Source organism: Rhinolophus sinicus, chromosome 17 (genome assembly GCF_057876585.1).
Source record: "Rhinolophus sinicus isolate RSI-liver-muscle chromosome 17, RSI-T2T, whole genome shotgun sequence".
NCBI lineage: Eukaryota > Metazoa > Chordata > Mammalia > Chiroptera > Rhinolophidae > Rhinolophus > Rhinolophus sinicus.
This window is the reverse complement of record NC_142517.1, coordinates 73,490,422-73,504,024: the sequence shown is the minus strand read 5'-3', so window position 1 is coordinate 73,504,024 and position 13,603 is coordinate 73,490,422. Positions and strand designations below refer to the sequence as shown.

Below are 13,603 nucleotides of genomic sequence, written 5' to 3'. Positions count from 1 at the left end.
AGAATGTGCACTCATGAAGTTGATTTTCTAGGTGGGTTGGGTGATTCCCTTACCCTTAAACTATCAACTTGACATGATGGGAGACCATGGAACCTCTCTTTTTATTCTTCATTAAAGATATTTGAGTCACTGGAACATATGTTTTAGAAATATTTCTATCATTCGAGTTGTGCAAATTAGGAGGAATAACAGATTCGGAGATTTGGTGATTCTATGTAATGAGACTTGGAAATAAGCACACAAGAGTTCTCCTTAGGTGAAGCAGTCTTCAAATACATAGATGTTTCTAGACACTGAGTGATAACACTTCCTTTGTAGAGCTGCCACTTTGAGAGTATTGAAAACGGGGATGTATTTGAGGCTCATATTTTTCTCCAAAATAAGAGTGTCAGTTTCATGGAAAATATAGTTACACTTGCATCCTATTTTTAAAAAATGTTGCCTCATGTTGGATTCATTTTGGAATGTAGAAAAATATCAGGAAGAAACAGTTTGAAGACCACCTATGGCCCATCTTTTTAACCAGAGATCTAATTTTCAGGTTACCCAAAGTGAAGCATCAGGACCATTCCCTCTCAGACAAAAGAAGCTCCTCAGAACCTCTCATTCCTAAGCAAACCCTGGCCTGTTGAGACTGGAGGAAGGGCCGCTCAAACTTCCTTCAGGAAGAGGTCTGTAACAGGAGCTACCCCAGCAGCCACGAGAATAGGGCCAACAGTCCCAGGACCCTAGACATCACTCTTTCAAGGAAACTTCGTTTTTCATTCCGAATTGCAATATTATACTTGCTGCCTTGTCCTACAGAGGCTACAACATTTGAAACGGAGGCCCAAATAAGTGTGCTTATGATTCCTAGAGTCTAGATCTGCTTGATAAAGTTTGCACTGAATTGAATGGACTTAATAATTCTTGTTAAATTTTGCTGCTGAATCAATATGTGACCTTGGGCAAATCGCTTTACAGATGGGAGAACTGAAGGTCACAGATAAAGTAAGAAGAAGCTATATCTTGCAGGATTTTCTTCAGGAGGAAAAAGTATGCATATGGAAACACTTTAGAAAGTCAGTATTTCTACTTAATTGCTCCTTCTTTATATGGGTATAGAATTCAAAATGACACAAATATGTGGAGAGATTAATGTTTTATTGGTTGTGAAACATTATTAGGTAAGTGTATGTTCATATAAATTGAGCTGTTCATTTTAAAGAACAGCCATGAACATTTTTACCCTGAGTTCGGCTTTGTGCTCGAATGCTGGCCCCCTCTCCTTGGTAGAAGATACTCGTAGAGCACAAGATTAGCAGGTTCTGACTTTGATAACTCAAAGTCTCCAAGTTTCCGCCTTCTGCGGTCCCCACTTCTTTTAATGCTAATTACAATTCTAGTTCCAACCAAGAATCTGGGTAAAGTTTAGGCTTCTCCAGTTTTCCAGAGGAGCTCCCAGCCCTATTATCCTTGTGGTCACCTGTCACCTCTCACCCCAGACCATGGCTCCTAGTTCAGTCTTCTCATCACCTCGAGACTCCTTATCACTATTTCTCTGGTACCCAGTCTTCTCTAAACCAAAGGGACCTGCACCTTCCCTTCACCTCCCAAGGAGAATGCTGGGCTGAGGCTGGTTTGTAGTCGTAATTATTCCATTGTAAAAGTGTGTTAATTTTCTTATTACAATATAAAACTATAGGACCTTAAAATGCATAATAGACTCATTGCCTCTCAAGTTTTCAAACTCCCTTTCTCTCCTGATTCCCACTCCCAGTGAGCCCCAAACGGTTCATAGTACAGCTTTCACATGTTTCCCACAATAGAGACATTGAGACTGGGAGGTAGTATTAATATTTATGCTCCTAAGAAACTATCTGGTCCAGACAGGGCTCTTTAATGGGTCTTTTCATTATGAAAAGTGTTTTCACTAATATGATATTTGCCTGCCACCCGTAAGGTAAAAAACAACAACAACAAAAAACTAGTTTTAAAAATAGTAAACATACTCTACTGATGCACCCACACATTTTCTTTTATTTTTTTGGTAATTTTTCTTCCAGCTTATAGACTTTTTGTCTGTTTTATTTAGAACTGAGTGAAAGAATAGCTCTCTGGATAATTCTGCCTTCGGTGCTTTTGGTGCTTTTGGTGGTGGTGTTCATCAAAGTCTTCAAGTTAAGACAATGCATCCATTTCATCAGAGTTAGTATCATCTCATGGAAGACTTGCATTCTGTCCCTGGGTGTCAGGTAGAGGGGTATCAAACATGACATGTAGCTACACATCTACCCTGCTTCTGGGCATGTAAATAGATCTGAATTTTCTGGAGAGTCACTCATAAAATTTATCAGAAAATCTTTCAAAATGCTCCCACATTTCTACCTAACTATTGTAATTCTAGGAATTTATTCTGTGTTAAATGGTCAGAGACACACCAAGCTGTATGAAGTATGATCCAAAAATACAGTGAATATTTAAATTTAAAAAAAAGTTATTACAGTAAAGGACACATTGCCATTAATCCCCCTCAAAATACTCCTCCTTTCTTTGAATACTCTTATCCCATGGTTCTTGCCACTTTCCGAAGCAGCTCTGGAAGTCCTCTTCCATGAAGGTACTTTAATTGCACCGTCGTGGCTGCCTCAATGTCCTGAATTGATTCAAAACGTTTACCTTTCTTGGTCATTTTGACTTCGGGGAAGAGCCAGAAGTCACATGGTGCCACATCCAGTGAATAACGTGGATAAGGACACACTGTAATGTTTTCATTTGACAGAAATTGCTGCATATCTGAAGCGATGTGTGTCATGGAGCTTCACACATCTGTCTTCTCCTTCTGGCTACTTTGCCTCCTTCATCCCAGTTTACTCTGCAACATGGGGCCCAGGGCTCTTCCAGAACCAGTCATGTCCTGGTGCAGTGGCCTTTGGTGACGCGTGTGCTTGCTTTTCTTTCCTCCATCACTCAGGAACTCACCTGCTTCCCATGCTTCCTTGCACCCCATCCCCGGCTTTGAGCCCAGGTGCAGTCTGCTGCCTGCCCTTCACTGAATCTGCTTGTCCCCTTGCCTGGTGGCTTCCCTAGCCTGACGCAGCACCCTCCTGCCAGGACCCAAGTGAGGAGCGGAACCTCTGGCCTCTAGTCCACCCCAGTCTGCTCCTCCCCTTCTACTCCCATGCACTCTGCCCATGAGGTGAGAACTGGCATGAGGATTATGTTAGCATCTGTGGCCAGAGGGAAGGTATGGACTTTGGGAGACCTTGTGCTCCATACTGAAAGGAGGTGGGGTCATGTGAATTTCACATCCCCTCTTGACCAGAGATAGAGGCCAGGGACTCTTCTCCGCATGGGAGTAGCATGGGAGTTCTAGGAAGCATGTAAACCATCCATGCATTGGGGTGGAGGGGTGTGGCTCTACCTGGGACTTAGGACCCCTGTCCTAACCATTAGCTCTCACCCTGGGGATCCAGCTCTGCGGCCTCAATTTTGGCTCCCAAGGAATTGCTGTGCCTGGTACCTTGGGCCCCTCCTGGGAGCCCTTCCTGGAGGTCCTGGATGGGATGGGTCTGGAGCTAGCCTGTTTCCCTTGGAATGCAATAAAGGCAGCAACTGTGTTTGCTGATCACACTAAAAAAAAAAAAAATACGGTGAATGCTGTTGCCAAGTGCCATGCAACGGAAAGGCAGGGATCTTCAATATGGGAAGCCGCATGTGGGACCTTACTAACAGTGTGTGACAAGTTTCAACTTGTTCAGTGCAGTCAGTCGGGTGTGAGCTACGGTTGAGAGAAGGTGTGTTTTAAAGTGTGCTGTAAATCATCCTTCATCATGACAACGCTCCATGTCATACATCACTTCTGGTATATGGCAATTTCTGTCAAATTAAAACATTATGGTGTGTCCTCATCCACCTTGTTCACCAGATCTGGCACCGTGTGACTTCTGGCTCTTCTCCAAAGTCAAAATGATTCAGGACATCGAGGCAGCCATGACAGCCAACTAAAGACACTCATGAAAGAGGACTTCCAGAACTGCTTCAGAAAGTGGCAAGAACAATGGTATAAGTGTTGGAAGCGAGAGGCAGTATTTTGAGGGGGATTCATGGCAATGTGTCTCTTAACATATTTTTTAATTTAAACATTCACCATATTGTTTGATCACACTTCGTATCTATGCACATTTATTGCAGCACACTGCCATTTCTTCCAATTTTCCTATTTCAATAAATAATAGAGAATTGATTAAATTAATGGGGCATCACATGTTATTTATCTGTTTTTACTAAAAAGAGAAAAAAAATTAAATCTGGCAGTAAAATAATACCTAGGATGATCCCAATTATCTTGCATTGAAAAATAGTTGAAAAGAGTGGGCCTTTTCCTTGCCATTTGAGAAATGGCGGCTCTGCTGGGAGTTATATTCTCCAGGCCCCACCCGCCCCACCCCGCCCGCCACCCCCCTCCCCAGGACTCCCGGGCCAGGCTTCACTTCTTCAGGTGGTGCCAGGTGCTCCTAGATCTTCTCTGAGTACTTTGGTGGATGAATTGGAGTCATCTTTAGAGGCTTGCTTTGCTTCTCTAGTGAGACAGGACTATTTCAGTGGCACGGATCAGAAAGAAATATGAACTGGTGTTGATCTGTGTATCCAGAAATTTCTATATATTGTAAGACAGACAGAGTCTTTTTTATAGAAAAGATTGCAATTACCCGTATCTGTTCAGAAACCAGAGCAAGTTATGAAAGAGGATGTCGCGGAACTAAGGCATGAATTACAGCGGAAGGCTGCTCTGGTTCAGAAGCGCGTGACCAAGCTACCGCATTGGCAGCCGGTGCTGGGGGACATCAGCGCGCAGCATAAAAAGCCAGCTGATGTCCCCCAGGGCTCCTTAGCTTACTTGGAGCAGGTGTCTGCTAACATCCCTGCACCTATGAAGCAAACCTGACGAAGAGCCGGCCTGAAGAGGGGCTGCTGTATGAGGCAGCCTAAGCACAGGGTTTTTTGCCAAACATCACTTCTTGAAGACACTACATTTTATTTATTTATTTTTAGTTTTTATTTTTTTATTAGTTTCAGATGCACAAAACAGTGTTATAGTTAGACAGTTATCATTTATATCCCTCACACAGTGACAACCTTCCCCCCATCCACTACCCCACTGACATCGCACACAGCCATTACATTTCCTGTCTCTATTCCTAATGCTGTGCTCCACTTCTTGTAACTATATATATATGCATATATATGTATACACACACACACACACACATATATGTATAAAATTGTAGTTGGCATTCATTATTGTTCAGCGTCAGCTTCAGGTGTACAGTGCAGTGATCAGGCATCTACATCATCCCTGAGGTGGTCCCCCTAATGAGACAAGATGAAGACACTACATTTTAGAAGAACTCTGTGCCAAAGAACGAGATGATTTTAGTATCATGTTCCCATCTAAAATTTTCCCCCTATTTTTGTAAGCTGTTATTTCTTTAGTACTTTATAAAATGCCTATAGCTTTGGTAAACCAAGTAAATATTGCTGTTTTTAGCAAAATTTAGACTTAGTGTGACGCCACTTACAGATTCCTTTTTGTTTCGTTTTCCTGCTTGTTTTTATTGTTTAAATTTTTGTATAACTTGATCTCTGTGTCTAGTTTTAGTTTGTCATCTGAGGGAAGAAGTTTGTATGATCTGATCTGTGAATCAGAGTGAGAATTTTGGTTGTAGGCCTTTTATGTTAATTAGCCCTCAGTGGTAGTATGTACAAATATGTAAATTTGTTGTTTCAAGACTTTGAACTACTTCAAGAAGAGAAATCTAATGCAACCAACATTTATAATCCCCTCAGAGCTCTCAGAATGAGGATATTTTGAAAATAGGATTGTAATACCCTAGGTTAGTGTAGCAATCTTACAGTAGGATCCTTAAGTTGATGTTGACTTTTATTTGGGCTAAGTTTAAATTTTGTGTGATGTTTGTTTACTTGTTTGGATTGGGATGTAGTAGGAGCAGTGATATGCTAAATTTTGTTACATTCTGCATTAATGAATCAGTTTAAGTAACTGGGCAGACCCTGTTCTCCATAGCACAGCTTGGGCAGAGGTGAAGTATGAGAGTTAAAAGTCACTGTGATGTCTCTTTTTGTTCTGAGTTTTGTTTGCTAGTGTTGTTTTCATTTTGCTTTTTTGGAGCAGAAATTTTCCATTAAGGAAGCTTCTTATTGGTGGATAGTGTTGATTCCACAGGATGGAGCCTGGGTGGGCGGGGGGCGTGGAGTGGGCTGCAGGGTGACCCAGATATAGAGCCTCAGAGTTTGGGGTGATGTTTGAGCCTTTTCTTGGTGGTCACACAGGCCAACATGAGTTCTCTATTGATCTACTGCTGACAAATACAGACTGGCATTGTGTCTGGCTCTCCCTGGATGGGGCTTTCCCATCTCTGTTGTTTACAGTCTCTTACTAGATGACATCCCTTTACCCAAAACAAACACTCCACTGTCTCCTGAACAGAGTTTCTTGACTTATTTTGTTTTCTCCAGCCTAGACGTCCTCTCCCCCCATGCATGACATCCACTCACAGTGCTGTGTGGCCTGAATGCCACCTGGTCCCTGACACCCCCAAATGCCCTCTCTGCCACACCCCCAGGACGCAGGAGGACTTCATATCGCCTACCAACCTTGCTTGGTTCTCCCTGGAGGGTTAATAATTTATATCTGTCTCTCTGCCCCTCATGAGAATTAGGCATTATTTTCCTCTGAATATACAGGGACCGTGTATTATTTATCTTTTATACATGATACTTACTACTCATTGTTGTTTGTGTGTGTATGGTATGCAGGTTGAGGCCAAAAGGTCGCCTCAAGGAGAATGTATAGGTTAAACAAAGCTTTTAAATTATTTTTCTTATATTATGTGACTTCAAGGTTGTTAACTTGGTCATCTCATGCTATTAGAAGCTCTGTCGGCAGTTTTAGATTTCTTGATTAAAAATCTAAATAAACTGATTAAGTTTTAGGCAGTCTTTCAGTAATAAAGAGGTTCTTGGTGAAAAAGTTTAGGAACTATTCTGTTTGGTGCTTAGTGAAAATATTTTGAATTAATGTATGTATCAGTTATTGTCATTTCTTTATTAAATTCAAAAGTGTTTTGTCATAAAAGAAAAAAAAGAATAGAAAGAAAGGAAGATAAATAGCTGAAAAGAAGTGAGCCAAAGCTTTAAAAATGGTTGCTTTTGGAGAGATGTTCGTCCCTCTGCACCACTCACTTGACCAGGTACTTCTATTATGCCTGGACTTCTTTCAGTGCCTGGGCTCTGTTTCCTCTTTCTTTGACCTTTGTTTATGGTTACTGCTGCTCAAAATCACATGTCTTTTATAGGCCATTTTATTTTAATCCTTTTTAACTTTTTAAAAATGTTTTCTAAAACTTTTGCAACAAACCTGTTACTTATAGTAATTTACCATGTTTCCCCGAAAATAAGACCTAGCCGGACAATCAGCTCTAATGCATCTTTTGTAGCCAAAATTAACATAAGACCTGGTCTTATTTTACTATAAGACCGGGTATAATATAATATAATATAATATAATATAATATAATATAATAAATATAATATAATAAATATAATATAATAAATCTAATATAATAAATCTAATATAATAAAATATAATATGATATTATATAATATAATATCATAATAATAATGAGTGTTATTTTACTATAAGACCAGATATTATATTAATTTTTGTTCCAAAAGATGCATTAGAGCTGATTGTCCAGTGGGTCTTATTTTCAGGGAAACACGGTATGGATGCCACCTAAGATGACCCAGCTAACTAGTGGCAGAGAGAAAGCTACCCAAGAAGCTCGCCCTTATTCCATAATCCCCTTGAAAAGCTCTGAGTGTCTTGGGAGGTTGAAATAGATCCCATGTCTCTTCTCATTGAGATCTGCTAATGTTCCTGCTGAAGTTAAAGGATTCGGTCATAGAAGAAACCGTTATTGAAGGTAAGATTTTAAGGGTGACAGTGAGTGCGCGTTTTACCAATTCTAGCTCTGTGACCGTAGTAATAGGCAGGTTAATCCCCTTACTTGGTACTCCTGTCACTTAGCCAGAAGTAGAAAAAGATGGGAGGTCATAGGCAGTCTAGTGACCCAAATGCACCCCCTGACTTAATACATTGATACTAGTGCTTGTAGTCGGTTTAAATTATAGGAGAGAGGGGCACTACGTACTGCTCAAGAATGACGGTTTAGTTTCTGTATTGGAAGTGTGCATAGGTTAGGTCCTAACAGAAAATCCCCGCACACTCGAAAACTGTACCAAGGGGAACACGGAAGATGGTGCATTCCCCCAGAGCTGGAAGCAGCTGATTAACTGGCAAACTTAAACTTCAGGGGACAAGAAGGAAGGAGCAAATTCCAAAACCTGGGAGGAGAGGGTCACATAGAATCAGCTGCCTTGTAAGGAGAGTGACATTCACTTGAAGAACACAGCCAGACCAAGGTGACCTTACAGGGAAAGAGCTGGAAGAATAAGTAACTGATTTTGCTCTTCTCTCCCTCTGATCTCTGCCCCAGCTAGAAGCCAGAGGGAAGAGATGCCCTGCAAATGAAACCCAGCCAGGTCAGCTTCCCAAGACAGAGAACGGGATCGATTCTGATTCTGGAGGAGCAGTCAGGAGTTATCAGCAAAACAGTGTCAGGGTATTGACCACTTTTGAAAAAAAGAATATTCTCTAGTTCTGTAGTTAGATGGGCTTAGTAATCTTTTCCAACAAATATATCATCAAAATATACTTCAAGCTGCTGTACTAAAAGCCACAAACCTGACCTATCTCCAGGTCCCTGGTTGTGCTTTCACATGACTATAGTTCAACTGTATTTCTTTTAAATTTCCTTTTATATTATTATTCTGTTTTAAAATACCCTTATTCTGAGATAAGTATAAATTATCCTAGATTTTAGCAAGGCTCAGAAGGAAGGCCTTTCTTGAGAAATGACACTGTACCCCTTTTTCCTTAACTGTGACCTCCTTGGCTGTTATTTTCCATTAACAGTAGGTAGGAATCAGGCCAACAAGCCCAAAGAGCCAGGAATTCCTGACCTGGATGAATTGCCTGTATCGCCACCTGGAACACCTGAATCAGTCATAAGAAGTTACTGCTGTTTATTTCTGATGAGGTATTTCTACACTGAATGCATTTTTAATGCTGTTTATTAGAAGAAAGATATGAAAGGGGAATAACTAAAGTGATTCTAAAAACATAATTACAGGCGTACCTTGTTTTATTGTGCTTCACAGATACTGTTTTTTATAAATCAGTGGTTTGTGGTAACCCTGTGTCAAATCTGGCACTCAGTGCCATTTTTCCAACAACATTTGCTCACTTCAGTTCTCTGTCATATTTTGGTAATTCTTCCACTATTTCAAACTCTTTCATTATTACTGCATGTGGTGTGGTGATCTGTGGTCAGTGATCTTTGATATTACTAGGGCAAGACCCTTCACCTGCAAAAAGATTATAACTCGCTTGAAGGCTAAGGTGATGATGAACATTTTTTAGCAATAAAGTATTTGTAAATTATGGTATGTACATTATTTTTTAGATATAATGCTATTGCACACTTAATAGACTACAGTATGGGAAATCCCAAAATTGACTCACTTTATTGCAATATTTGCTTTATTGTGGTGGTCTAGAACAGAGCTCGCCGTATCTCTGAGATATGCCTATATAATGAGGTAGGAATAAGGGAGAAACTGAGTGTTTGCAAAGAGATTTTTTTTTCAAGTTTGTTCTGTTTTCCTGTAGAAAGGAGTTCTGTCTCTACTGAGAGAGCTAGCAATGCTGATAATGAAGAAAACATGGTAACACATTTCTTTTATCAAACTATTTATAGTATAAAATGCTACTGTAAAAAGGGAATTGAAGTTTTGACTGATTCACATATTATCATTCAAGACTTTTATAGAGAAGAAAAGGCGGGAGAATTGCAGAATAATACAACAGGAAAAAAATACAATTAGGCTTTTCCAAATGTTTGTAAACAGGCTCTTCTTGCTTAAATAAGTGGCTGCTTTTCTCATTTTCCTATTGTTATTTGTAGAAATTGCAAATGGCACTATGCATTCAACGGTGCATCCATGTACTTATTCTTCTGATGGAAACATGAGATTGTATAGAAGTGGAAAGAAATAACAGAGACAAAAAGCAGACGACAGTTTCTGCCCAGACTCAGATTGCTCACCTTTCATACCTTTCCAGCCACTCCTAGATTCCTGGGGAACTGATAATTCACTTATGAATTGCAGTTTGCATACTTCCTTTTTGTTGTAGACTTTTAATTACTTCGTACTTCCTTTTTGTTGTATACCTTTTATTATTTATGAGTTCCAGTAATCAGAATATAAATAAGAGCCAAGAGTGGGGTAAACTTGTTTTTCCACTTGGTAAAAACTCAGGAACTTCTAGCAGGGAAACTAAAGGTGACTGGTAAGACCCAGACTTCACAACTGCTTATTTGATAATGGTGTCATGGATCTCTGATTATAGATGCAAACAATACAGGAATAGTACCTTGGTTTTTTAACGTCTCCGTTGATGAACATTTCAGTTTACGAACGCCACAACCCGGAAGTAAATGCTTCGGTTTTCGAACATGCCTCGGAAGTCAAACATGTCACACAGCTTCCGCTGAGTGCAAGATCCTGAGGCCTAGCTGTTGGTTGATTTCAAACATTTCAGAACTCGAACGGTCTTCCAGAACGGATTACATTCAAAAACCGAGGTACCACTGTAAGCTTAAATCTCCCTGCTCTGAAAAGCCAAAACGCTACCATCATTAAATACTTAAGATAAAAATGGTTATTCTGACATGAGCAACAGCCATATAGAGTCCATTTCATTTTTCTTGGTACTAGGCTCTGTCACAACCACACACCAGTACAGAAAATGAAGACAGGACTGTGACAACCCATCACAAGCATCCCTTATATCCAGTGACTCCATCTCCCCTTTCTTCACTGGGATTCCCGCAATGGGCTGCCATGACCAGACAGTTCTACCATTGCAAAGACTCGTAAATGTTCTTTTTTTCAGTATCACATTCACTCTTCAAGATTATAAATTCCTGGATGCTAAAGATTCTAAATCAGAGAAGGACTGTCTCATTCATTTACATTCTTGTTGCTATCAGCCCAGGATGGTACAGTAAGGTTTACATCAAGAACTTTGAAGAAATGTATCACTAAGAACTGAATCAAAATCTGATCAACTAGTGATAGGTGAGAGAGTGGATGGGAGCAGAAGCCACCTTAGTGAAAAGCTGAAAAAGCAGAGCTTGGAAACCACGACAATTGATTTGCTAAGGGATTGCACTCTAGTTTTCTATGAATGGTTATATCAGTTTATTCAACTAGATTTGGTGTGCTGAGTCCTAGCACCCTAAAGAGCAAGAATGTCAGTTATCTCTAGGACTGCCTAGGACAAAGCACCCTATTAACTCAAGAATTGACATCTCTGGAGTTGGGTTATACCTTCCAACACCAGATTTGCATAACTGAGTGAACCTAGCTCTGAAGATAATTTGATTAATTCTTCTGGCAGAGTTGTCATATTGTTCATCAGTCTTCTAATAAATTTAGGTTTCCATATAAATTTTTATGCAAAGAGAGAATGGATAGCCCAGCTGATTTGATGATATATTTCCCTGAATTTTAATCACCAATTTGTAAGAAAGAAAAAGTCTAACCAGGATTTGTATGACTTAATCAAATTTTGACCCTACAGTTTATAGGAGAAAACCAACTCTGAATTGTGTGTTAATGCCACCTGATCCAGTTTTCTCTGTCAGCTGGCTTTAACTTCACAGTCTCATACCTTGTACATAGTTTTATTGACTCTTATTTGCTACGATGTTGTGACAAGTGTTCATAAGCTGTAAAATATTAAGGACACCACTGTAAAGAAAACCTTTAAAAAGGAACACAGGACACAGTGGGGAGAAAGTGCTCAGAACTGCTGTGGTCCTCTTACAATGATGAGGAGGACAAATTAAAGACCAAAGCCAACATGTTGAGGACATCAGACAAGAAAGAACTTGGGTCCTTCAACACCGTGGTGCCCCAAATTCATCTTATAGTCACCCATAGGAGTCGGGATTGGATCAGAGAGGCAGACAGATGGGAATGACAGAAAATAAGGATTTATTATAGGGAGTCAACCTTACACAATTGTGGGTACTGGTGAAGAAGTCTATGCCAGGCTGTCCTCTCTGTGTCTGGTGCTGGGCCTGAAGTTGCTTTAGGTCAGCTGTGCCAGCAGTCAGGAAGGAGGGCTGCCCAGGGAGTGTGGGTCAACTGGAATTCATGCCTGTCTCAGGGCGTCCAAAGTCCACGCCGTGGGTGACCTGCAATGGAAGCTGGCGCCCGTTGCCATGGAGCCGCACACATGCCTGGCCAAGACTCTGAGGCTGAAGAGGGAAACTAACAGGAACTGGAAGAGCTGAGGGCCCAGGGAGCTGCTGCTGATCTCTCTGCCAGCTCACCTTTTTGACCTGGGCTAATATTTGCCAGCTATCACAGTGCCTGGGACTGTCCACTGACCTTTTGAGAACAAAATAAACAGCTGCTCCTTCATTATTCTCCCTCAGATCTGGTACAAATTGCTCCTGTGACCAACTCTAATCCAGAACCACACAGAGAAAGGAATTATGGGAAATGCACTTCTAGTTTAGGGAAACTGGCACAATTCCAAGCTCTTATACCACCTATTGTTACCTGAACATCTGTGTGAAAAGCTGCTTCAGTGTTTAAAGTCTGCACCAGCAGGTAGCCTACATGTGTTCCGATTAGGAAGATTTTACTTACAAGTTCAAAGTGCTTAACTGTGACACTATGTAAATCACAGTGCTAAGAGAAAAGCTGATCAACTCTCACCATTAGTGGCTAAAATCATAGACTCATGGATGAGGGATAAGTCAAGCAAAGTCCATAACTTCAGTAATAACCATTTACCAACATGCTCTAGTCCTCACAGACTGTAACTGGATGTATTCTATGAATGTTACTCATTAAGAGGCAATACGACAAAGAACAAGTATTCATTTGTTAACTTCAGAATTTAAAAGGTCCTTGTATCTATTTAATCCTTCATGTGACATGTTGACTTGTATTTGAGGATCGAAAAATCCCCATTAACCTTAGAAGCAAAGATATTCTTTTTAGTTATTACATTTTTCTAATCGCCTTGTTTAAACTGCTTTTCACATCACATAAACATGGTTTTTGTTTGTTATCAGTGTTTGTTTCCAATGTAACTTAACTTTTTGGTCATAAAATGGAATCTTCCTTGTGCTTCTCCAGCCACTGTCTTTCATAAGCAAGGACTGCTTATTCTTCACGAGCCTGAAAAACAGAATATCAGTGTGTTCTGTGAGAGTCTGTGGCTTTCATCAGTGGAACACATGCCCAGAACCAAGTCCAGTCCTTTCCAGAGATAAGCAGACCTTAGCCAACTCTTCATTAGCTTGAAAGGGAGACAGAGAATTGGGAAAATGATCTGCATTACAGAAAACAGACATACACCAGTAATTCACCCCAAGGGCATGCTCAGTCCCTC

The 13,603-nt window shown here is 40.4% G+C and overlaps 1 protein-coding gene and 1 pseudogene across 1 annotated transcript in view; one reads left to right on the top strand and one right to left on the bottom strand.

Annotated features, from left to right (window-relative positions):
- Positions 1-4,379: 4,379 nt before the first annotated feature.
- Positions 4,380-4,968, top strand: LOC109453300 (mediator of RNA polymerase II transcription subunit 28 pseudogene; annotated as a pseudogene).
- A 103-nt stretch (positions 4,969-5,071) lies between these two features.
- MYH15 (myosin heavy chain 15) overlaps positions 5,072-13,603 on the bottom strand; it is a 79,057-nt gene continuing 70,525 nt past the window's right edge. Inside the window, exons 23-24 of the mRNA XM_088793754.1 lie at positions 10,562-13,389; positions 5,072-5,352 (exon numbers count right to left, since the gene is read on the bottom strand). The gene's annotated coding sequence lies outside the window, so the exon portion shown is untranslated. The remainder of the gene's footprint in view (positions 5,353-10,561; positions 13,390-13,603) is intronic.